Source organism: Dama dama, chromosome 23 (genome assembly GCF_033118175.1).
Source record: "Dama dama isolate Ldn47 chromosome 23, ASM3311817v1, whole genome shotgun sequence".
Lineage (NCBI taxonomy): Eukaryota > Metazoa > Chordata > Mammalia > Artiodactyla > Cervidae > Dama > Dama dama.
The window spans coordinates 62672569-62698984 of record NC_083703.1 but is presented as its reverse complement, the minus strand read 5'-3'; the positions used below and the strand labels follow the sequence as shown (position 1 = coordinate 62698984).

The 26416-nt window shown below is 44.4% G+C and overlaps 1 pseudogene; it reads left to right on the top strand.

The window, feature by feature from the left end:
* LOC133044287 (short palate, lung and nasal epithelium carcinoma-associated protein 2A-like) overlaps positions 1 to 26416 on the top strand; it is a 52052-nt pseudogene that overhangs the window by 339 nt on the left and 25297 nt on the right.

Genomic DNA, 26416 nt, shown 5'->3' with positions numbered 1-26416 from the left:
CTGGATCTGAAGCTGGAAGGGAGTTTGGGGATTATCCAGCCTCACCTCCTTGTCTTACAAACAGGAAGACTGAGGCCCAGGATGGGCAAGAAAGTGACCTGAGATGTCACAGAGACAGCCTCACCCTGCTTCTGCTACAGCACCACCATGATGGGGGGCTGCCTTCCCCAGCACACCTGACCACATGACCTCCTCCCAGCACCCTTCTGCTCTTGTCCCCATTGTACAGATGAGGAAACTGAGGCTCATAGAGGACAAGAGACACATCGAGGTTACAGGATAGCAAGTGGCAGGACTGGTATTTAAAGCCATGGCTATGGGGTCACTTGCTTAGAGAGGTGATGTCCCATCTCCCAGTACTCAGCTACCTCTCCCCAGCCCCTGCAGGCCCCGCTGTCCTGGCCTTGGTCTCTTCCACCCAGGACTGCTGAGGTCCTTTTGTGGCCCTTCTTCCTCCCCAACATGCATCCCCTCAGTTTCCCCTTTGCCCTGGAGTGGTGGCTCAGAAAATAAAGCATCTGCCTGCAGTGCTGGAGACCTGGGTTTGATCCCTGAGTCAGGAAGATCCTCTGGAGAAGGAAATGGCAACACATTCCAGTACTCTTGCCTGGAAAATCCCATGGATAGAGGAGCCTGGTAGGCTACCGAGTCTCAGAGAGTTGAAGTGACTTCTCCAGGGCCACACAAGCTGGTCAGAGGCAAAGCTGGATTCTCTTTGAAGTCAGCCTTCTCCAGAGCTGGTTTTCCCCCTGCTGGCCATAGCAAAGCAATAAGAGTTTTCCTCTCAGTCTATATTTTGTGACAATCCTAACTCCCACAAACTAAGATCATGGCATCCAGTCCCATCACTTCATGGCAAATAGATGGGGAAACAGTGGAAACAGTGTCAGACTTTATTTTTGGGGGCTCCAAAATCACTGCAGATGGTGATTGCAGCCATGAAATTAAAAGACGCTTACTTCCTGGAAGGAAAGTTATGACCAGCCTAGATAGCATATTAAAAAGCAGAGACATTACTTTGCCAACAAAGGTCTATCTGGTCAAGGCTATGATTTTTCCAGTAGCCATGTACGGATGTGAGAGTTGAACTATAAAGAAATCTGAGCACTGAAGAATTGATGCTTTTGAACTGTTGTGTTGGAGAAGACTCTTGAGAGTCCCTTGGACTGCAAGGAGATCCAACCAGCCCATCCTAAAGGAGATCAGTCCTGGGTGTTCATTGGAAGGACTGATATTGAAGCTGAAACTCCAAAACTTTGGCCACCTGATGCAAAAAACTGACTCACTGGAAAAGACCCTGATGCTGGGAAGGATTGAGGGCAGGAGAAGGGGACGACAGAGGATGAGATGGTTGGATGGCATCATTGACTCAATGGACATAGGTTTGGGTGGACTCTGGGAGTTGGTGATGGACAGGGAGGCCTGGCGTGCTGCAATTCATGGGGTCGCAAAGAATCAGACACGACTGAGTGACTGAACTGAACTGAACTGATAGATCCAATGTTCCTTATTTCTTATCCTGCTACCATTTCTAGATGTGTTTTAGTGTCTTTTGGTTTCAGTATGCTTTGAATTCTTTCCATGTTCTTTTATGTAATAACTACAGAGCTTCCTCTTCTAGTTACCATGAGGATAACATAAAATACTTTATGCTTGAAACATTCTATTTTAAACTGATCACAATTCATCTTCAGTAGAATTAATAAATTTTCTGCTTTTACTTCACCTTTTCCTCACTTTTTAGGTTATTATTTTTATAATTTACATATTTTCATATCATAAAACCAGTAACAGATTATTATAGTTATGGCTATCTTTCTTCTTTCTTTTCTGAACTTTTAATTACACTTGTGTGAGTTATGCACCAATATAGCCATATTGAAATCTATGACTATATACTTACCACTACCAGTGAAATTTATGCTACTTTTAATGTTCTTATGCTATTAATTAGCCTACTTTTACTTCCACTCAAAGAACTTCCTTTAGCATTTATAATGCAGATCTGATGGTAATGAACTCTCTCTGATTCTACTTGTTCATAAAAATCTTTATCCCTTCTTTGTTTCTAAAGGACTGCTTGTGGTTCACCAGCTATAAAATTCTTGGTTGATAGTTATTTTCTTTCAGTATTTTGAATCTCATTCCATTCTCTGCTGGTCAGAACAGTTTCTGTTGAGAAATCAACCAATAATCTTACAATAATCTTACAACCAATAATCTTAGAATAATCTTACAATAATCTCCCCTTGTATGCAACTTCTTTTTTTCTTTTGCTGCTCTTACAATTCTTTCTTTTTCTTTGACTCTTAAGAAGGTAATAATAATGTGTCTTGCTGCAGACCTATTCAGATTCAATTTATTTTGGGCTTTTTGGACCTCATGGATCTAGATGTGCATTTCTCTACCCAGGTTCAGGATGATTTTAGCCATCATTGCTTTAATTATACTTTCTGTTGTTTTCTCTTTCTGGAATTCCCATAATGAATATTATTTCTTTTCATCCTGTCCCATAAAATTCCCATAGGCTTTCTTTACTCTTTTTGTTTTTGCTTGACTGACTGGGTAATTTCTAATGTCCTATCCCCCATGTAGATAATTCTTTCTTCCGTGTGGTCAAGTCTATTAATACTTTTGAAACTTTCCATTGAGTTCTTCAGTTCAGTCACTGTAGTTTCAGTGCAGGATTTGTTTGCTATTTTTTACGAATGCTATTTCTTGGTTGAACTTCTCATTTTATCCATGTATTGTTTTCCTGATTTTATTATACTTGTCCGTGTTTCCTTGTAGTTCTGTGGGTGACCTTGACAAACCTAACTGGTCCTTGTCCAAGGGTACCAAGTTCCCTGCCCTTTGCATGTCCCCCAAACCCAGACTCTGCCACATTTGAAGAGTGTTCGGGCAGGCAGGGGCGTTGATACACCCCACATGCACTGAGCAAGGCATTAGAATCCAGAGCAGAGAACAACTGGCTCAGAGTGGCCCACAGCTGAGGAGAAACGCCCCCAGCCTGCCAAGGCCACACTCGCAGCCCCTACACAGCCACTCTGGGTATTAACGTCAGTCTCTGGCTCCTCTATTCTGCTGTGACATTGGGTAAGATAAACCCGGCCTGGGCCTGGCACAATGCTGAGTGACTTAACTCTTCAAAGCCTGCAGGGCCTGCATACAAAGGGCACACAGATGGTGCTTGCATTGCCGTTAGTACACTCTGTGGGTATCTGAGTTCCAGGCTGGTTTGTCCATATAATCCCAGAAAGAGAAGCAATCAAGCTTCCCCTCATCTCTCCTTCTTGGGCATCCCGCCTCTTCCTTCACCTCCAGGGTACAAGGAATCTCTTTGCTAGCATTTTGCTGTTCACCACCCATTCAGCTATCCTGAGAATACTGTCTCATTGTGTACAATCAAAAAAGTGCATTCATTCATTCACTCATTCACTCATTCAACACCAGTTAGTGCCTGTATTGCATCTGGTCCTTTGTTTGGTAATAGGGCTCTTAGAAGAGGGAGGTGCCCGCCCTCAGGGACCTCACAAGCTGGTGGAGCAGAGATGATAAGAAACGTAAGGGAGTGCTGTGACCAAGATGGAGACTAAGATCCTTCCTGACTTTGCTCTCCTCCTAAGAAGAACAACTAATGATTATTTAAGAACAAAACACCACAGAGGGGATCCGAGAATACAAGAGTGAAACTGAAGCATTCCCCACACCCCAGAGAACCGGAACAGACCACCCTAGAAGGGTAAGAGAGAAGCTCCACATGTACTCCTCTAGGCCAGCACAGCACCATGTGGAGAGGCTTCCTCTGAGCCTCCAGGGAGAAAAGTAAACACTGGGGGACAATCAGAGTACCTTCGGCATTGTGATCAACTTGCGGAATGACCCGATTATGATCTCACAGGGACTGCCAGGGAACCTGCAAGGGCTTACCCCTGGGACACTGACTTCAATGACAGAAGGAAAGAGGGGCTTGCAACAACCAACACGTGAAACTTGGCAGACCAAGTTCATACCTGCAGTGATCAAGTAGTAATCACAACCAGTGCCTTTGCCTATTTGCAGAACTGATCTGGGGGTGCAGTCTGAGCAGAGAACTTGGTGGGAAGCACGTCTGTCTGATTCACATCCTCAAACAAGGAGTTTACAGGCCCTAGAGATCAGTTTGTCCATGAACAGTCAGGGAGGGGAGTCCCAGCTCCATCCCCCAAGAACAATGTCTTGTGGTTCCATCTGACCAGAAGGGCTGGTGGCAACTATTGAAAACTGTGTTTACCAAGCACAAAACAAGAAAAAGTCAGGCAGAACCCATAGTTCACAAGCAAAGCTAATGAATGCTGACCCAGGAAACTTGGGGTGTGAGTTGGTTTCAATTAAAACAATAAAGAGAAAGCTTTACCAGCATTAGAGCAACTTCCCCCACCTGCCAGGACATGAAAGCTAATTGCTGAGTGCAGCCTGTAGCCTATTCAACTACAGCACTTAACCAGAGCACGTGGGAAGCTGTGTAGCCCATTCAACAGTCCTAAGTACCATAGCCCTTGAAGACAGCACAGCCAGTGACTTGGCTTATTTGCAGAGCAAAACTGATGGCTTCATGGCATGGATTTCAGCATACTCAAGCTTTCAAAGAATAAATTCTAGAGGCTGTGGGTCCGGTCCTACAGCATATTGTACTGAATATAACATCACATCCCTGAACATGTAGGAAGTCTGGCCAGAGAATCCAGGCAACTGCAAAGCTCATTCTACAGCCTCAGCTAAGGAGGAATTCAAGGCAGTAGTTGGATCCAAATGCCTTCAGGCAGAGGCACACCCCTATCCTCATTCTCAGAACTCAAACCATTGCCTCAGCTCCAAAGAGACCGAAATAGCAGGTTCCCTCTGGCCAAGGACATCACCCTCAGACACACCCAGAAAATGAATTTGAGCTGACTTGTGCAAAACTGTCCCTACCAAAGCAAACCTGTAATTCTGGAAGAGGAGCCTGATTACTCAAATGTGCAGATTCCAGTGTAAGGAATCAAGGATTACACAACATAAGTGAACTATGATATGACCAAAGGAAACTAACGAAGCTCCAGTAACTGACCCTCAAGAAATGGAGATCTATGAACTGTCAGACAAACAATGAACTCTCTCAGCTTCTGCTTGTTCAGAACAGTTTTTATCCCTTCTTTGGTTTTGAAGGACAGCTTGTGCTTCACCATTTATTGAAATCTTCAGCACACCAGGCTTCCCTCTCCTTCACCATCACCTGGCAGGCTGCAGGCCTGGGGGTTGCAAAGAGTCAGACACTACTGAGCAGTTGAACAACAACAATCACAAGAGAAAGCCCTGTAGTTATTACACAAAAGAACACATAAAGAATTTAAATCATACTGAAACAAAAAGTTACTAAAACACACACACACAAAAGACAGCATAACAAGAAATAAGAAAAAATGGATTTACAAAAAAAAAACACAAAAAAACAATTAACAAAATGGCAATAGTAAGTTCTTACCAATCAATAATTACTTTAAATATAAATGGACTGAATTATCAAATTAAAATACATAGCATGGCTAAATGAATAAAAAACAACATCCAAAAATATACTGCCCAGAAGAGATTCACTTTAACAGTAAGTACCCACAGAGATTGAGTGTAAAGGGATAGAAAAAGATATTTCAAGAAAATGTTAACAAATAAATCAACAGCAGTGTTCTGTTCAGTTCAGTTCAGTCGCTCAGTCGTGTCCGACTCTTTGCGACCCCAGGAATCACAGCACGCTAGGCTTTGCTGTCCATCACAATCTTCCGGAGTTTACCCAAACTTCCGGAGTTTACTCAAACTCATGTCCATCGAGCCGGTGATGCCATCCAGCCATCTCATCCTCCGTTGTCCCCTTCTCCTCCTGCCCCCAATCCCTCCCAGCATCAGGGTCTTTTCCAATGAGTCAACTCTTCACATGAAGTGGCCAAATTATTGGAGTTTCAGCTTCAGCATCAGTCCTTCCAATGAACACCCAGGACTGATCTCCTTCAGGATGGACTGGTTGGATCTCCTTGCAGTCCAAGGGACTCTCAAGAATCTTCTCCAACACAACAGTTCAAAAGCATCACTTTTTCGGTACTCAGCTTTCTTCACAGTCCAACTCTCACATCCATACATGACCACTGGAAAACCCATAGCCTTGACCAGATAGACCTTTGTTGGCAAAGTAATGTCTCTGCTTTTTAATATGCTATCTAGGCTGGTCATAACTTTCCTTCCAGGAAGTAAGCGTCTTTTAATTTCATGGCTGCAGTCACCATCTGCAGTGATTTTGGAGCCCAGAAAAATAAAGTCTGACACTGTTTCCACTGTCTCCCCATCTATTTCCCATGAGGTGATGGGACCAGATGCCATGATCTTAGTTTTCTGAATGTTAAGCTTTAAGCCAACTTTTTCACTTTCCTCTTTCACTTTCATCAGGGTTAGCCATACTTAAAACAGACAACATAGACTTTAAACTAAAAATGATTAAAAGAAACAAAGAGACTCATTATAGAGTGATAAAGGGGTCAATACACCATGAAGATATAACAATAACAAATGTTTGGGTGCTTAACATTGGAACACCTAACTATATGAAGCAAAAGTAAATAGAGCTACAAGGAGAAATAAATTGCAATGTGGTGGTAGTCAGGGACTTTACTATCCCACTCTCAAAACAGATATCATTCAGATAGAGAATCAATATGGAAAGAGAGGATTTGAACAACACTAGAGGCCAAATGGGGACTTGCCTGGTAACTCAGTTGGTAAAGAATCTTTCTGCAGTGCAGGAGACCCAGTTCGATTCCTGGGTCGGGAAGATGCCCTGAAGAAGGGGTAGCCTACTCACTCCAGCATTCTTGGGCTTCCCTGGTGGCTCAGACAGTAAAGAACCTGACTGCAAGGTGGGAGACCTGGGTTTGATCCCTGGGTTGGGAAGATCCCTGGAGGAGGGCATGGCAACCGATTCTAGTATTCTTGCCTGGAGAATCCCCATGGACAGAGGAGCCTGGCGGGCTACAGTCCATGGGGTCACAAAGAGTCGGATATGACTGAGAGACTAAGCACATAGGCCAAATGGACCTAGCATACAAATATAGAACATTCTAGTCAACATCAGCAGAATACACGTTCTTCTCAAGCACATAAGGAACACTTTCTAAGAAGACTGCAAAACAACTTGGATCTAATTCAAAAAGACTGAAATTGTATCAAGTATAATTTCTGGAAACAATGCTATGAAACTAGAAATTGGTAAAAGGAAAACTGGAAAACTCACAAACACATGGAAATTAAACAGCATTCTCCTGTGAAGTGAAAGTCACTCAGTTGTGTCCAACTCTTTGCAACCTCATTGACTATACACTCCACGGATTCTCCAGGCCAGAATACTGGAGTGGGTAGCCTTTCCCTTCTCCAGGGAATCTTCCCAACCCAGGGATTGAACACAGGTCTCCCACATTGCAGGTGAATTCTTTACCAGCTCATCCACAAGGGAAGCCCAAGAATACTGGAGTGGGTAGCCGATCCCTTCTCCAGGGATTCTTCCTGACCAGGAATTGAACCAGGATCTCCTGCATTGCAGGAGGATTCTTTCCCAACTGAGCTATCAGGGAAGCCCTGAACATTCTCCTGAACAACCAATAAAAAGAAAAAAGAAGGAGATAAAGTTTCTTGAAACAAATGAAAATGGAAACTATAGCAAAACATACAGGATGCAGAGAAAGCAATTCTAAGAGAGAAGTTCATAGCAATAAATGCCACATTAAGAAGCAAGAAAAATTTCAAATAAACAACCTAACTCTATACCTTAAGCAACTAGAAAAAGAAGAATAAATTAAGCCCAAAGTTATCAATGAAGGAATACAATAAAGATTATAGCAGGAATAAATGAAATGCAGATGCTTTACCATCTGAGCCACCAGGGAAGCCCCTAAATGAAAAAAAGAGGGGAAAAATAAGAGAAAGTATTTAACAAACAAACAGCTGGTCCTTTGAAAATGTAAAGAAGTTGAAAAGCCCTTAGCTGGATCTCATGACACATAAACAGAGCTTTACGTCTTCACATATAGCCTGGGTCTGCTTTTGTCCTCAGAGATAAAGATTAGATACAATTACCTGGCAAAGCTCACTAGAAAAAGAAGCTATACTAAGGACATAAGAGAATGTATTCTTTCAGTGCCCTGATCCAAGTGTACCCGAAGTCCTCCATGCCCCAAACTTTCCAGTTAAAATACATTTCTCCCTTTCTATTTTTTTATTTTTGTTGAAGTCAGTTTGAATTGGATCCTGCCATTCAGGATCCAAGTAAGTAGAACCTGACGTAGCACATTTATAGACTCACATCTGTCTCCTCCATTCTGAAACCTCCTTAAGGGTCACACACCACACTGGAAACAGAATAGACATCAAACCCACAAGAGAGCTTAGAGATAATCATTTTAACCTCTTTGCTGGAAAGTCTAGGGAGACTATGGCCCAAAGAAGGGTTCAAAGTACACATGACTTTAACCCCACTTATTTTCTTCACTTCACAGATGCTAAGCTTTGCTTTTGGAAAAAAAAGAAAAAAAGATCAACAAAGTTATCTAATAAGGCTGCTTAAATGATAGATGCCTGAGCCACTTCCTAGATACTTAGGGTTACCAGCTCCCAGACAGGCTGCCCCGGGGTGTCTGGCCAGAAATGGAAACAACTGGACTGGATGGACCAAAGGTACTTTCTAAGTTAAGTTCTAAGAGCTTGAGCCTCCACTCCTTCCTCTAGAATCCCACCTCTGCCTAGACATGACCCTCACAACCCTACATGCATATCCTGTTTCATCTTCTCAGCAACCACGCGGGAGGTGCTACTGCCCCATTTCCCAGCTGAGGAACATGAGGCTCAGAAGGGCAGGATGACCTGCTGAAGGCCACATGATGGGAAGGGGCAGAGCTGAAGAGTGCACCCAGTTCTGTATCCTCTCCCATCGAGGTCGGCTCTTCCAGTCTCTGGGGACAGCAGTGAGTCCCAGTTGTTGGTCCCAGGGTCCAGCACTCAGGAGGTGCAGGTGAATGCGTGGCTCTAGTCTTGACACTGCACATCCGTTTTTGCCACTAATGCTCACCACAACCTTATAAGGTTTGGAAGACCTCATTTTCCAATTGAGGAAACTGAGATTCAGGGAAGAGAGGTGACTCACCCAGGTCTCACAAGGACAGGAACCCAGAATTTGGACCCGAGGGGAAGGACCTTTCACTCAGTGTCACACAGTGACAGCCTCACTCTGTTTCTGCTTACATCACCACCATGATGGAGGATTGTCTTCTCCAGAACCCCTGACCTCATGACTTTTTGACAGGACCCTTCTGCCAGGAGACACCACTCTTGTCCCCATTGGACAGACTAGGAAACTGAGGCTCAGAGAGGACAAGTGACTCCTCAAGGTCACAGTGTAGCAACTGGTGGGACTAGGTTTAAACCCAAGTCTCTGGGTACCCTTGCTCAGAGAGGTGACATCCTGGCTCCCATACTCAGCCACCTCTCCCCAGCCCCTGCAGGTCCCGCTGTCCTGGCCTTGGTCTCTTCTTTCCAGGGCTGATGAGGTTCCTCTTGCGGCCTTTCTGTCTCCTCAACATGCAAGCCCTCAGTTTCCCCTTTGATTTTGAATGGGGAGCAGAGACCCCTTACTCACAGCTGCATCACCTCTGCAGAGGACTGACCCAGGCTATCACCTCAGGGTCCCCTTTCCATGAGGACATCTGACTTTCCTGCCAAGAGGCCCAGGGAAGCTTTGCCCATTTGCCGAGGAGCCATCTCAGTGCTGTGTCCAATTCTGTGAGGGAAGAACCACTGTTGTCCTCATGGGAAACTGGTTACTTGAGACCAGGGCCACACAGAGGCCTGCACCAGCGGCTGCTTCATTCAAGGGCCTTCTGTCTGATGAAAGCTGCCTCAGAGAGCCAAGTCATCTAGGAGGCCTTTGAGCCCCTGGGACAGCTGGGGGCCTTGGACCAGCTCTCCTGATCTCTCCCAAGAGGACCTCAGTTCAGGCTGTTCCAGGGCTGTTGACAAGGTGTGAGGTGAGAGGTTGGTCAGAGCTGAGCTACACTTGGCCTCTGCCTTTTGTCAGCTGTGTGATCTCAGGCAGCTTACTAGAGCCACAGTTCTCTCACCTGCCCAGTGGAGTTAACAGGAAAACCCTGTTGCAATGTTGTGACGATGAAATGAGTCAATGAGTGGAAAATGCTTAACCAGAGTCTGACACTGGTGAGCACAAGATGAATGTCAGCTTCTACGCACTTGAATTACTGTCATACACATTTGAGGAATCCCATATTCAATCTTTATACACCGTATCTCACTCAATTATGATTTATACTGAATGATGCAGTGAATGGATCTTGGCGTAGGTGTCGCAACTGAATCTCAGAGAGGGGAAGTGACGTCTCCAGGGCCACACAGCTGGTCAGAGGCAAAGCGAGATTTCATGTGAAGTCAGGCTCCTCCAGTTCTGGTTCTTCCCCTGCTGGCCATAGCAAAGGGATGAGAGCTTTCCTCTCCGTCTGTATTTTGTGACAGTCCCAAGTCCCACACAAGTCCACACGGAGGGCTCACGATTCAGGACTTCTCTTGAGCAGTAGCCCCCTTGGGTCAAGGCTGAGCCTTTCTCTGAGCCGTTCCACCCACCTGGACATCAATCCTTCTTTCCCTCCAGCTTTTCTGACCTCCTTAGCCCACCACTCTGCTCAGCAGCTGTCTCCTGGAAAGTGGGGGCACTGCTTAATGTTTCACCAAGAAAGAGAGAATGTTTTCCAGCTGGTAGGTCTACCCAGGCTACTTTTCATTATTGTCTCATACAGACAGAGGGTTTAGGAAATGTCAACTCTCGTGATTATGGCTTATACTTTTTAAAATACTCTTTTTTTTCCATTTTTAGTGAGAAATAATTATACAGTGATATTCACCACTGTATAAGTTAAAGGCAAGTTTGATTTCTGTGTATTATGAAATGATTATGACAATGGGGCAAGTCAGCATTCATCTTCTCATATAGATAAAATTAAAAAAATTATGAAAAAGAATAATACTTTTTCCTGGTGATGAGAACTCTTAAGATTTGCTCTCTTAACAACACCCCTGTATATCATACATCACTGTTAGCTATAGTCATCATCTTATGCATTACATCGCTATTACTCATATATTTAGAACCTAAAATATGGGAAGAATAGCAATAAATGCCTACATTAAGAAGCAGGAAAAACCCAAATGAACAACCTAACTCTATACCTTAAGGGACTAGAAAAAGAAGAATAAACTAAGCCCTAAATTACCACTGAAAGAATACAATACAGATTACAGCAGGAGTAAATGAAATAAAGAACACAAAAAGAATAGAAAATATTAACCAAAATAGTAATCATACCACTATTGGTCCTTTGAAAATGTAAAAGAACTGAAAAAACTGAAAAATCCTTGGCTAGATCTCATGACTTACAAGTGGGCTTTAGGTGTTCACATGTTTCCTGGGTCTGCTTTGTCTTCAAAGATAGACTTTACACAAAATTACATGGCAAAGCTCACTAGAAAATGAAGCTATAAAAGGGGATGAGACAATGTATCATTTTGGTGCCTTGATCCAAGTAAACCTGAAGCTCTTCCTGCCACAGAACTTCCAGTTCAAACACATGTCTCCCTTCCTATTTTTATTTTTGTTGAAGCCAGTATGACTCGGATCCTGCCATTCAAATCCACAGGAAGTCCTGACAAGGTATTTGTAGACTCATGTCTTCCTCCTCCATTCTGACATCTACTCGAGAGTCACTCAACCACAATGGAAACATAACAGACATCAAAGGCACAAGAGAGCTTAGAGGTCATCATTTTCACCTCTTTGCTTCAAAGTCTAGGAAACTGTGGCCCAGAAAAGGAGAAGGACTCATCTAAAGACACACCTGACTTGAATGTTACTTATTTTCCTCTTTCTCTTCACATATTTTTGATTTGTTGAAATTATCTACTTGGGAAATAGCCTTTTACCAAAAAACCGAAACAACATTACCTGATAAGTCTGCTTTAAACTTTAGATGCATGGGCTCCTTCCTAGATACTTAAGTTTAGGGGTTCCTGAGGAGTCTGTCCCCAGAGTGTCTGGCCAAAAATAGGAACGACTGGAGTAGATGGACCAAAGGTGCTTTCAACCTTGAGTTCTAGGAGCTGTGACTGACCCACCCCACACACCCCCGCCTTCCCCTGGACCCCCAGCTCTGCCTAGACATGACCCTCACAACCATATCTGCTAATCCTGCTTCATCTTGCTTCATCTCAGCAGGAACCAGGCAGGGGGTGTTCCTGTCCTGAGGGGTGTGATGCTGAGAAGGGGAGGATGACTTGGTCAAGGTCAAAAGATAGAAAGAGGCAGAGCTGAAGAGTGCTCCCAATTCTGCATCCTCTCCCATCGAGACTGGCTGTTCCAGCTCACAGCCTCTGAAGCAACCATGAGTCACAGTGGTTGACCCCAGTCTAGCACCCAGGAGGGAAAGCAAATGGCTGGTTCAGGGCTTGGCAATGAGGGTACACTTTCAGCATTGGTGCTCGTGACAAACCACTAAGGAGGCAGGGAAAATACCCTTTTCCAGTGAAGGATACTGAGGTTCAAGAAAGGCAGGTGATTGGCCCAGGTCTCACAAGGACAGGGACCAGCATTTGAGTCCAAAGGGAAGAACCTTTCACTCAGATTACATCGAGGCCAGCTGGTGGGGCAGGAGAGTCCTAGGCTTGAATACCCTGCTTATTCCTTGACCTCTGCTGTTTGAGTTGGTGGTTATGCCTGACGCACAGGGCCCCTGTCAACCCGGAACACCTGGTCAAAGATGCACAGATGAGTGCCCAGTTGGCATCAGGCTGGGAGCACTGGTAGAGAGCTCCAGGCCATCCAGGGCCCATGTCCTCCAATCCAAACCTGCATCAGTAGGTAAATGATGAGTGTGGCCAGGACAAAGTAGGGGTAAGGCTGCAGGCTTGAGGAATATGCTTTCATCACCCTGACTGTGGTCCTGTCTTCAGAGCACAGCCCAGGGAGATGTTGGCAGCCCAGGTGCCCTAGGCTGGGGCTGGGACATGCAGGACTCCATCCTGCAGAGACTTGGACCCATCAGAAGACCACCCTCCTCACTGGCTGTGCCCAGTTCTGCAAATATCAGGGATCCTCCTCCCCTTGGTGTGGGGATGGAGGTTAGGGCTGTGGGAAAACTTAGGAAGAAAATTTTTGGCCTTAAGATTCACAGCCCAGAGATTAGAGGGTAATGTAGTGAATTTAGACCCAGTATAGGCCCCAGGCCTTAGCTGTCCCATTGTGAAATGGCTAAAAAATCCGGTACCTGGATCCCCAGGGCAAAAAAGGTACAGAGGAGGTAGTGCTCAGAACTCAGCTCCAGGTTCGGGCAGACTGGCTTGAATCCTCTATTTCCTGTTGCTGGCTATGCAGCCTGGACAAGGGACCCATCTCCCTGAGTCTCAGGTCACTTCTTGGTGAAATGAGACTAAGCATGGGACTCTCCAGTCTTCCCAGGAGGCATTAGTGGTAAGGAACCTGCCTGGCAGTGCAGGAGACATAGGAGATTTGGGTTTGATCCCGGGTTGGGTGATCCCTTTGGGAATAGCATGGCAACCCTCTCCAATATTCTTGCCTGGAGAATCCCATGGAAAGAGGAGCCTGGCGGGCTACAATCCTTGGGTTGCCAGAGTTGGATGTGACTGAAGTGACTTAGCGCTCCCACACTTGGGATTCTCCTCCCAAGTGTGCTGGGAAGAAGCGGTGGGCACACGTGTGTAGTAGGCCCCTGATACACAGTTACAACAGTGATGATGATGATTATAGCTGTTCCTGGTGTCTGGTCACTTCCTCCCCTCCACCTCAGGTCTCCTATCTTTACATGACCCCACTGCACAGCGTTATGGAGAGAATGAAGTGAGGAGATGAAACATCCCATATGCTTTATGTTTAATCAGTGGCAACTACATTTCTTATTTTGCATGCTATAAAGGTAGCATGTGCTAGATGGGCTCTGACTTCTAGTAGACATCTGTCTACAAATTCTGACTCCCATGGTGACTGGTTTATAGTCTTTGGGAAGTGTGGTTCCTCACTAAATCTCATCTTTCCGTCCAGGACCGTGTTAGAGTCTCTAAGAACGATGGTCTAGTACACCTCATTGATTGTAGAGACTGGATGGAGCTTTCTGCAGAGAAGCCCTCCCAGGCAATCCTGGGCTTGGAGGGCAGAATTGATTAGTGATGTCTGCCACAAGTTCAGGAGGGGAGAGTGGAAGGACTGCATGCTTGCCAGGGCAGGACCAGGTCATCCCTAATGAGACCTTCCTAGTGCTGTGGGGTGGAGGAAGGGCCCTCATGTGGGTTCCAGTCTTGGTTCAGTTTATAACCTGCTTTGTGACTCTGAGTAAGATGGTCATTATCTCCAGGGTCTCCATTTCTTTAACGACAAATGAACAGAGGTTTCCTGCTACACAGCTCACCACTCAGACATTTCAGAGGTGGTCAGGAACATCTGGGGCTACTGGCTGCATTCCCACCCGCTGGAGCAACGCGTGTAGGGGAGAAGCCTCAAGCAGCCATTCAGGTAACCTGTGGTCACCTGAACAGGGAGGGAGCAGAGAGAAGAGAGGGGTGGGTCTTAATGCAGCAAAACTTCCCAGTGTTTGGGGAAGTACGTGAAAACAGCAACATGGCTCTCCCTCATGGAAGTCACCCACGGGCAGGGTCCTGATCCGTTGCTATAATAACAGCGACAACAGCACTCAGGGAATACGTTCATCAGTGACGATCACAAGGCATCGTTATGACACAAGGAACAAGTTAGATCGCAAAACAGACAAGGTCCCTGCCTCATGGGGCTCCCGCTCCAGTAGAAGAGCCAGGACAGCACACTTTTAGGGACTGTGTGTCTGGGTTGATACACGTTAACTTGTGCGTGCTTCAGACTAGCTCAGTGAGGTAGGGACCCCCGTTGTGTCCAGTTTACAGGTGAGTAAGCTGAGTCTATGCGAGGCAAAGCTCACAAGACAGAGCTAGGATTTGAACCCAGACCCATCACGCTTTCAAGACCTGCACACGCTGCCCCTTGTCACCCTCCTTATTTTCCTGGGCTAACAAATTTCTCTTTGATCATGACTGACTACTGTTTACTGCAGTAATAGTAATGACAATAATGACTATTATTCATGGACCACCTTATCCAGTCAAGGTTAGGGTGGGCTCTCTACTGACTTTTCCTCTGCTGTTTCCCCAAGCAGCTCTTCTAAGGTAACTAGAATGTCCTAGGACATTCTAATTCTGGTTTCATGTTTAAAACAAATGGACAAACAAAGCTCAAGAAATTAGAGCACTTGCCTGCTGCCTCACAACCAACAAGGGAAAAGTCTGGGATGAACACCCAAGGCTGACTCTAACAGTATTGTGCTGATATAAATAAAATGAATGGAAGTCTAAACGTGTACACTCTAATTAGTCAGCAATAAAAAAAAATGTATCATCAGGCTATAATATATATTTGTTGAGTGTCAGTATTTGTGGACACTGGCATACTGGAGAGCTGAGCCATTTTATCTCATTCAGGTTTCACTGCACACAAAAATAAGAAATGCAATAGCCATTGATTAAGCATATAAGATGCTTTATCTTCTCACTTGGTCCTCTCAATAATCCTCTGGGGTAGGACCACATATAGATGGGAGACCTGAGGTAGAGGGGAGTGAAATAGCCTGACAATAGAAACAACTGTCATCATCATTTCATCATTGGTGTTACTGCATATCAGGGGTCTATCTCAATGTCAGCCCTTCATACCCATTATTCTACTGCATCCTCACCACGCTCCTGGAGAAGAATCTCATTTTTGGTCCCATTTCACACACAGGGGACCGGAGGCTCAGGGAGATGAAGCTCCTTGTCCAGGCTGTACACCCAGTAACAAGAGAAGAGAGAGGATTCAAACACAGCTGGCCCAACATTGGAGGCTGGGGATGAGCACCAGCCCCTCAGTACCCTTTTAATTTCCACTTTGCCACCAGGAGGCAGGCACAGGTCTGTTTACCCATTTTACAATAAGACAGGTGAAACAGGGGCCAGCACCGGGTCCTAGCTCACTACATCACACTCAGCCTCCTGAGCTGTGTTCCTGAGGCGGGTGAAACTTTCTTCACAAGATTTTGACACAGCCACCAGTTCTGTGCCCACAGCCAGGAGAAGAGGGATCTCTGATGTTTGCAGAACTGGACGCAGACAGCCTGGGAGGTTATTCTGCTGATGGGTCCAAGGCTCTGCTGGATGGGGTCCTCTACGTCCCAGGTCCAGGCTTGGGCACCTGGGCTGTGCTCTGGTGGGGGGACCACAGTAAGCATGAGAAAAACTAGCTCCCCAAGTTTCTGGCTATATCCCTACTTTGTCCTGGCTGCATTCGTGTCAAGGACAGGGGTATAGGTCCTTGCTGAGAGGCCGATGGACAGACGGAGGAGACTGACCCTGGGTGACCTAGAGCTCTCTACCAGTGCTCCCAGCCTAATGCCAAATGGGCACCTGTCTGGGCTTCCTGGACCGTGTATTCCAGGTTGACATACGCCCACTGCACCAGGCTTTACAACCAACCCAAACAGCAAAGGTCAAGGAATAAACAGGATATTCAAGCCCAAGACTCTCCTGCTCCATCAGCTGGCCTCGTGATCTGGGTGAAAGGTCCTTCCCTGGGTATGCAAGTACTGGTTCCTGTCCTTATGAGACCTGGGAGAGTCACCCTCCTTCCCTGCACCTCAGTTTCCTCAACTGGAAAATTCTGCTTCTATACCTCCTCATGGGGTAGTTGTGAGCACCAATCGTGAAAGAAGACCTGCAATGCTAGGCCCAGGGTCAGGTACTTGCCTGCACCTACTGGGTGCTGGGCACTTTGGCCAATGAGTGTGACTCACTGCGGCCCCCAGAGGCTGAGAGTTGGAACAGCCAATGTCCATGGGAGAGGTTGCAGAATGGGGTGCACTCTCTAGCTCTGCCCCTTCCCATTAGTGTGGCCTTGAGCAAGTCATCCTGCCCCTCTGAGCCTCATGTTCCCCAGCCAGGAAATGGGGCGATAACACCCTTGCCTGCTTCCTGACTAGATGAAACAAGATAAAGCAGGATAAGCATCTAGGTTTGTGAGGGTCATATTTAGGCAGAGTAGTGGTTCCAGGGGATGGCAAAGGTGTCACAGTTTTTAGAACTCAAGGTAGAAAGTACCTTTGAGCCACTAGTCCAGTTCTTCCCATATCTAACCATCCACCCTGAAGCCCCTGACCCTAAGTATCTAGGGAGGGGCTCAGGCATCTATACTTTCAAACATACTTAATGCATCATTTTTAAAAAATCTTTTTTTAAGGACTGTTGCCCAAGAAGAAAATTTCAACAAACTTAAAAGATATGAAATGAAAGGGGAAAATAAGTTGGGTTTAAGTCACCTGTAGCTTGGATGAGTCCTTCTTCTCTCAGCTTCAGGTTTCCCAGACTTCCTCAGCAACTTAAGTTGATGAACTCTAAGCTCTCCTGTGGCTTTAATGTCTGTTTTGTTCCCAGTGTGGTTTTGTGACTCTCGAGCGGTCATCAGAAGGAAGGAGACAGACATCAGTCTACATATATCTTAAGTCATGACTTACTACGGATTTGAATGGAATCCAAATACTATGGAACTCACACTGGCTGCACCAAAGATAAAAAGTATGGAGGGAGAAATGTATTTGCACTGGAAACTCCAGGGCACAAAGGACTTCAGGACAAGCTAGATTAAGGCACTAGAAGGCACCCTCATTATGGTTTCATTCTCTGATGAATTTACTGGATATTTGTATCTATATAAGTTGTATTTCCAAGAACAAAATCAGACCCAGGCAATCTGTGGAGACCCAAAGGTTGCAAGTGACACTGAGAACATGGTTCCTTAGAAAGAAGAACCTTTGAGGTACAACTGTGCCAGCTTCAGGCCCACCCCCAGGGACCAAGTATATCTGATCCAATTCCAAAGCATCTCTGATGATGGAGCCCTCACCAACTTCTCAGGGAGTGGACGGCTTTATAGGATGCTCCAGAGAGGTTTCTACTAAAAAAATATAGTCACAACCTGAAAGTAAGGAGTTATTTTATTTGGTGGGAATGTTTAGGACATGAGCCTGGAAGACAGCATCTCAGTGGTTCTGAGAAAACGGCTCCAAGGAGGTGGGAGGGGGAGTCAGGCTATACACAAGTTTGCAACAAAGAGAGCAAGCAGTCCGAACATCAAAGATTATTGTGATGTAAGAAAAATCAGATATCAAGTTGAGGAATTTAGCAATCTATGTATGAGAAGATGCAAACGTTGGGCTCACTGAATTCATTCCTTTCGTGTGCATCTCAGCTATCTGGGGCCAAATCCTGTTTCCTTGTCCACCTCAAGGAGTGGCTGGCAGACAGCTGCTTCTTGTATTCCCCTCGAGCTCCTCAGCCATCACTGTGGGAGGTGGCAGAAACAGCTGAATCGCAGGCACTGTGTTCTTTGAGCTGAGCTCAAGGTAGAAGGGAGGGACCACTTCAGGTGCACATTCACGGAGGTTGTGAGGTGATGTTGAGACCATAGACAGCTGGAGAGGAGAGACAGGGAAGAGGGAATGGTCTGTGCAGAGGCCTAAGGCAGCAAAAAGACTAGCATGTTTATGGAACAGAAGGAAGAGAGCAGGGACCATGGAAAGAGCGGTAGATGGGTTTGGAGGGTCAGTGAGCAGATGAAACAGGGGTCATGATGGGGATGTTGTTTTGAAGCTGAGAGCTTCAACCTCTGGCCACCTCATTGACAGCAGAGGAACTGGTGGCAACTCTACACAAGGATGGCATCACCGACTTGATGGACATGAGTTTGAGTAAAATCTGGGAGTTGGTGATGGACAGGGAGGCCTGGTGTGCTGCGATTCATGGGGTCACAAAGAGTCAGACACGACTGAGCAACTGAACTGAACTGAACTACACAAGGATACTGCATATATGAGGGCATATACGGAGGCAGATTTTGTTCACTCACGGAAGGAACTCTACTGACTAAATGGAGTAGCCCAGGGGGGAGGGTGGTCCAGAAAAGGCATCATTGCAAATATTTATCCTGAGGCTGATTCCACCATGAGGGATATTGTGGAGAACACTCAGACACAAGAGAAGGTTTGGACAAAATGACATCACTGGTCACAGACTCTGACTCCATAAGCCCACAATACTAGTCCCATCACTGTCCCTGTGTAACTGGGTGACTTCAACTCGTTGTTTTCCCTCTCTGAGCCGGAGTTTCCAAATAATGACAGAATTACTCTGGCTGATCACTATGGGTCCTTCTACCACAATGTTCTCCAATTCATCCATTCTCAATCTTGATCCCAGCCCCGCACCTGCATGGCCACCATCTTGGCAGTTGGAGGCTCCATGAGAACCTGCTCTTAGTCTTGGCACAAAGTCCTCTCTCTATCCATCCATTCCAATTCAAGCATCCTGGGTGACCTTTGCTTTGGAAACCTCTGTGTTAACTCTGGACAGGGCTTATTTTCACTGGAGTCCCCTTGGATGGCTTTGGACCCAGGGCTTGTTTCTGGGGGCAGGCTCCCAGTCCATCATAGAAGGGCCATCACCACCCAGCAGAATTCAGGCAACCTGTTTTGCACAGTCGTGCTGTGCAAAACAGCAAGGATTTTGTAAGTATTTTTCTCCAAGCTTACAAATGGTGGGCATCCCCCTTAATGTAACTCTTCATGGAGGCCTTCCAAAGGCTTTGGGGGCAAGAGCCAGAGGGATGGAGTAATTCAGTTAGCTACTATTTAATAGAGCAAATTGAAAAGTAGCTTATATGAGGAGAAGTCCCAAACTGATGAACTGTGCAGGGTCATGATGTGGTGTCCATTGATTTGTTCACACTTTTATTCAGCAAACTTAATTTTGTTGTGCTCTACTAGGAGCAGGGTTTTTGTTGTTTGGTTTTTTTTTTTTTTTGGTTTGTTTTTACTCTGTGTAATGAATTCAACAGTGAAACAAGTCACAATCCCTCTTCTAAGGGGTGCACAGCTTGTTAGGAAAGGCAGCCAAGCCGTCACTAATGAGTACCCAGGGGCAGCAAGATCACCATCTCCACTCCACCAGTGGACTCTCTAACCTAGACCCTGGGGAGTCGTCTAGAGTGGGCTTCATAGACATCATGATGTAATAGTAAAGCTAGAGAGTCAGTAGGAAGTGACTCAGGTAAAAATGAAAAGAAGAGGGAAATGATCCAGGCAGAGAGGCAAGCATGTGCAACGGACCTTTAGTAAAGAGCAGTGACCTGGAGTCAAGCATGACTTTTCAGATAGTAGCTCCTCCACTCATTGGCTGTGCCGCTCTGGGCAGATTGCTCTAGCTTTCTGACCTGAACTGCCGTCTGGAAGAGAGGTGATAACCACATCTGTCTTCAAGGTCTGTTGAGTCCTAGGTGCTCATCAAAGGTCCCATTTCCCTATGGGTAATTCTCACTCCTGATCCTCCTATGACTGTCCAGGTGTCAGGACAAGAAGTTCCAGCTTTCAAAACTTGTTCTCTTGTGCGTGGCCTGCTTGTTGGGACCTCAGCATCTCCTCTTGGCAATCTTGGCAGGGATGTTCTGAGGAAGCTGAAATCTGGTCTTGAGAAAGGACTTGCCACCTTTGACAGTACACTTGAAAGTGAGTCACTAACAGATGATCTGTGACACCTAGGAGCTTGCCACCTAAATCCTATGTCTGTGTTAGCAAAGGCTGCCAGCAGGGGCTGCTCCTTATGGGTGGTTTACTGGCAGGTGGCTAATTGGTTCATGGTTCATTTATTTATTATTTTTCTAGAAACAAGCAATGTTTAACTGTGTATCACTTTTCATCTTATATCTTGGTTAACTTTACTAACATAGTCATAGGATACATTCCTAAAAGTGACATTTCATAAGTTCAAATGGTATGCACATTGTAAATTATAGCAGATGTTGACAAATAATCCCCTATGCTAAAATTTATTCCAATATAGTCTAAGAGTACCTTTTTTCCTACTTCTTTGACAGCACTGGTATGGAGAACTGAAATGTTTTGACAATCTCACAGATAAATGGGTTATAAATCATTTCAGCATTTTCTAATTAGGAAGGCATTCACTCATTTTTTTCATATTTTATTATCCACTTATGTAATTTAACTTAAATATCTTATTTAAATTAGTAGCATATTTTTCTGTTGGGTCATTCAATTTTCTTAGTAATTTGCATTAACTAATTGGAGAAGGACTCCTACCTAGCCTGCTGCTGCTGCTAAGTCACTTCAGTCATGTCTGAGTCTGTGTGACCACATAGATGGCCGCCCATCAGGCTCCCCCGTCCCTGGGATTCTCCAGGCAAGAACACTGGAGTGGGTTGCCATTTCCTTCTCTAATGCATGAAAGTGAAAAGTGAAAGTGAAGCCGCTCAGTCGTGTCCGACTCCTAGCGACCCCATGGACTGCAGCCTACCAGGCTCCTCCGTCCATGGGATTTTCCAGGCAAGAGTACTGGAGTGGGGTGCCATCGCCTTCTCCTTCCTACCTAGCCTAGGTAGCTTTAAAATTACCTACCTTTCTAGTTAATCATATCACCTTGTAATTCAGATTTCTTGAAAGAACTTGGCCTTCTTTTCCATTTTCTGGAAATATTACCAGCACACTGACAAATATGCGAAACTAATTTCTATATGTGACTGCCCTTCAAACCTTGCCAGGGCTTAGGCAACCTTAAAGATACAGGAGGGACCCACTTTCCAATATCACTGCTGGTAAAACAGCTCAGAAGCACACGTGTTTGGATTAAGGTCACCTCCTAAGTTATATGACCAGATGTAGCTTCCATCTCTGTTTTCATTGTTATAATTAGGTAGATACTGTCCATGGCAGAGCCATGTTGCATTGCTATGATTACATATCTTTTCTTGTAGCTTTTTGTTTTCCCTTGAGCTAGCTGTCATCTTGTAGTTTCTCATTTGAATTATTTTCTACACCTATATTCTGAACTCTTTCTGAACTATATTCTGAACTCACATATTCTACACCTGTATTCTGAACAATATTCTGAACTCATATATTCTACACCTATATTCTGAACTCATTCTACATCTGCCATGTCACTTCCTCTATTAAATCCCTGTTTTCTCTGAAAGAAACCCCATTAAGACTTTCTGTCCTCCCACTCCTGAATGAAGTACTGCTTTCTAGGCCTGCTGCAAAGATACAATAACCAGGGATTCCTACTTATCTCTTTAATCATTTGGAGTTTCTGTTCCCTTTGATTCTAGATTTCCGTTTTCTTATTTTTTTCTAAGTTTATTTTGTTTGTGTGAAAAACTCATTGGTGCTTCTCTATTAGAAACTGATGTGCAATCAGTATCTATTGCCTCCTCAGTGGACTGATTGCTTTGTTGATGAATGATGAGTATATATTAGCATGAAGGCAGCATACAAGGAACAAGGTCTCCTAGCTGTGTCTCTTTGGCCCATTTCTTAATCATTTGATCATTTGTTTCCTTATTTGAAAGTACAGATAGTAGTAATAACTACTTTATGGAGGTGTTATAAAGATGAAGTGAAATAACATAGGCAAATAGCCTCATTTAGTACTGCGTGCCTAGGAGCTGCTTCTTAAGTTGTGCACCACACTAAATGGAGATTGTTTTTGCAGTTATCTTTCAGAAATTGAAGGCTGTTTTGAAGACTGTCCAGGAAATGAATACTTGAGAGGAGTTCCAGGAGAAGATCCAGGAAGCTAAGAACTTGTTGGAACAACTCATTTCTGGAATTTTTCAAGTAGTGAACAGGCTTATAGGGTGAGTTGATGCTTCATGTTGGAGATCTTTGTACTCAGAAAAGAAAATACATCTCTTTGGGGACATAAGTTTAATATCAAAGAAATAAAGATAAATGAACCTTGTGTGTTCTTGCAGAGCAGAAGTGATCTGAGGCCAACTCTGCCAGAGCCTGGGAAAATTAATCAGGACTGCAGGGTCTGTCTGGTATTTCATGAGTTGGGGCTTTTTCCTTCTATGATTTCAGGGTTAGGATGAAGTTTCTCTTCACCCTTACCTCTACCTATTTGCTTGTGCCTAAAGGCCCTTCCCAAAGGAATAAGATATTTCTTCCCTAAAAAACCTGAGTATAAAAGTCTGAATGGCCTCAGGAGAGAGAAGACTCAAGTTCACACCACATAGGTGGCTCCCCACATGACGTCTGGGAGTCAAACAGTTCCGGGTTCAAATTCTTGCTCTGCATAAAACAGAATGAAATGATGTCATTTGCAGCCACACGGATGGATGTAGAGAGAAGCATACTAAGTGAAGAAAGTCAGACAGAGAAAGCAAATATCATATTATTTATATGTGGAATCTGAGATATGACACAGATGAACTAATACAAAACTGAAACAGACTCATGGACATAAAAAGCAAATTTATAGTTACCTAATGGAAAAGAAGTGTGGGGGATAAACTAAAAGTTTGGCATTAATATATTCACAATACTATAGATAAAATACATGGCCATTATGGACTTACTATATAGCACATGGAAATATACTCAATATTTTGTAATAACCCATAAAGCAAAGAGTCTGAAATAAAAATACCTCTATATCTATATATATATATCTATGTCTGAATCTCTTTTCAGCACTCCTGAACCTAACACAACCTTATAAAGCAGTTATGCACGTGTGTGTGATCTGTCACTCAGTCCTGTCAGCCTGCTTTCAACACTCTGGACTGTAGCCTGCCAGGCTCCCCTGTCCATGGACTTCTCCAGGCCAGAATACTGGAGTGGGTTGCCATGCCCTCCTCCAAGGCATCTTTCTGACTCAAGGATCAAACCCACATTGCTCTTGTCTCCTGCATTGGCAGATGGGTTCTTTACCACTAGTGCCACTTGGGAAGCCCAAATCAACTATATTTCCATTAACAAAATATAGGTGTAGGAAATAATTCAAATGAGAAACTACAAGATGACAGCTAGCTCAAGGGAAAACAAAAAGCTACAAGAAAAGATATGTAATCATAGCAGTGAAACATGGCTCTGCCAAGGACAGTATCTACCTAATTATAGCAATGAAAACAGAGATGGAAGCTACATCTGGTCATATAACTGAGGAGGTGACCTTGGAGTCTTGAGGGAAATCACAGCTGTCTGATGCTCAGTCTGCCATGCCATCCAGTGGAGAGAATCCAACCCCCGAGCACGGCTCTCATGAGACCAAAGCAGGCAAGGTCCATGAGGCTCAATGCTCAGCACAACTCTGGCAGAGAGAAGAGCCCAGCAGTGCCTGCCAAGAGGAATGATAAGGGTGAATTGTGGTTTTTACACAGGGTGAGAATCAGTAAACTGCACATCCTGGATGTCACATTCAAAGTGGCTCCTGATGGCAAAGGTTTTAACGTGAGGATCCCAATCACTGCTGAAGTCAACGTGACCCTGTGAGTGTGAATTAGAATCTGAGGTTTGGCAGATGCAGTGCTGTATGGCCAGTAGATCTCCAATCTGGAATCAGGCACTTTTCCACTGCTGCTTAGTCTCCCAATCTATAAAATAACGAGGCCTTTGCAACACCTACATCCTAACCTTTAAAATGTTGTAAGAAATATTGCCCATAATCAAATCTCTTTTTAAAAAAATTCTCCAGGAGCTATCTTTCCAAAATCATAGTACTTATCTAATTATAAAACTTGAGAATTGAGAAGACGTGAACACTTATAACTCTTTGGCAAAGTTTCTTCCAGCATCATTTGTCTCTCAAGATTCTCTTTAAAAGACAGTGACCAGTATGGGCCATACAACAGTGTACTGTATGTAATGAAGAGCATGTGAAAATTATATGGAAAATATAATTTCTACATATTTTAATTTTGAAGATACAAAGAGATAGTAAAATGATATATAAATTTTTATTTATATTTATTAAAGTGCACTATGACTTCCTCATTCATTAGTTATGAGATCTTGAGATAGCTATGTAACTTCCTTATATGATGTTTCCTCATTCTGAAAATAGAGATGACAACGGTGCTTTTTTCTCATGGTATTGTTGTTGAGATCAAATAGATTAATCCAGGTAAAATGCTTTTTTTGAAATTCCTAGTGTAGCATTTTGCTTAAGAAATGTTAGCTCATTTTTATTTTAATCCTCAGAGTGATACTCCATAGAAATTTCACATTAGACAAACCCTTGTGGTCAGGAGAAGAAACTCCTAATGTAAGAATATAGCTTCCATAAAGAATACAGACAACGTTGACATCGCCCATTTGTGTTCAGCCACTAAGTTCTGTACAACTCTTTGCGACCCCACTGACTGTAGCATGCCAGGCTTCCCTATCCTTGCTCATAGACATCCCATATAATGCCCACACAAGAGAAAGACTAAAGCGGGCAATGTGAAGAGATTTCTCTACCTCTGTTCATTGTGGACCTATTTCTCTGCAAGCCTGTGTTGGGTGAGATTGTTGACTTGGCCCTCAACTTGGTCCTCCAGTATAGTGTCAGCGTTAAAACTGATGAAGACACTGGTGTCTCCGAGGTGGTTGTGGAAGAATGCAGGAGCGATCAACACCGCATCTCACTCACTGTCCACACATCTCAGCAGAGCGGTGATCACGGAGGAGTTGGATCCCAAAATTCCAGCCCTATTCCTTACCCGGGAGGGAGCAGAGTATGGTAAAGAATAGATCAGATTCTGGAGTCAAGCTAGTTTTGCCACTAACTTGTGGTTTTAGCCTCTAGAAGCTTCTGTTTTCACTTCTGTAAATGGGGGATGTTAATAATACCTAATTCATAGCCTCCTGTTGTTGGCCAAATGAGAAAATACAAGTGTTTACCATACAACCTGGCACATACTAAGCTCTCAGGTAATGATAATATGCATGCTGACTTTCTGTCTCTTGGTTTTTCCCCTTACTGAGACAGGAGAGTTGATCTCTTCAACCATAACTGTGAATTGCTGTATTTCACCTTTCAGCTTTACCTGTTATTACTTCATGCTTTTTGAAACTCTCTTGTTAGATGCCTGTACATTTAACATTGTTATGTCTACTCAAAGAACTGACCCTTCTCATATTATGTAATGTCCCTCAACAATAATAATAATTCATTTGTTTACCTTCTTGCCTCTAGTTAGGAGGGCCAAGGGGAGTAGTAAATACTTACCATGGGCTATAATTTCAGATTATCCTCAAATTATCCTCTTCCCACTGAGAAATCCCCAAAATGAGATCTTGAAAACTTAAACATCTCCATTTAAATCACTGATCTCTGGTAACCCACCAAATCTACATCTTAAACTCTGTGCTTGAAAGAGCATGTTTAGCCCAGG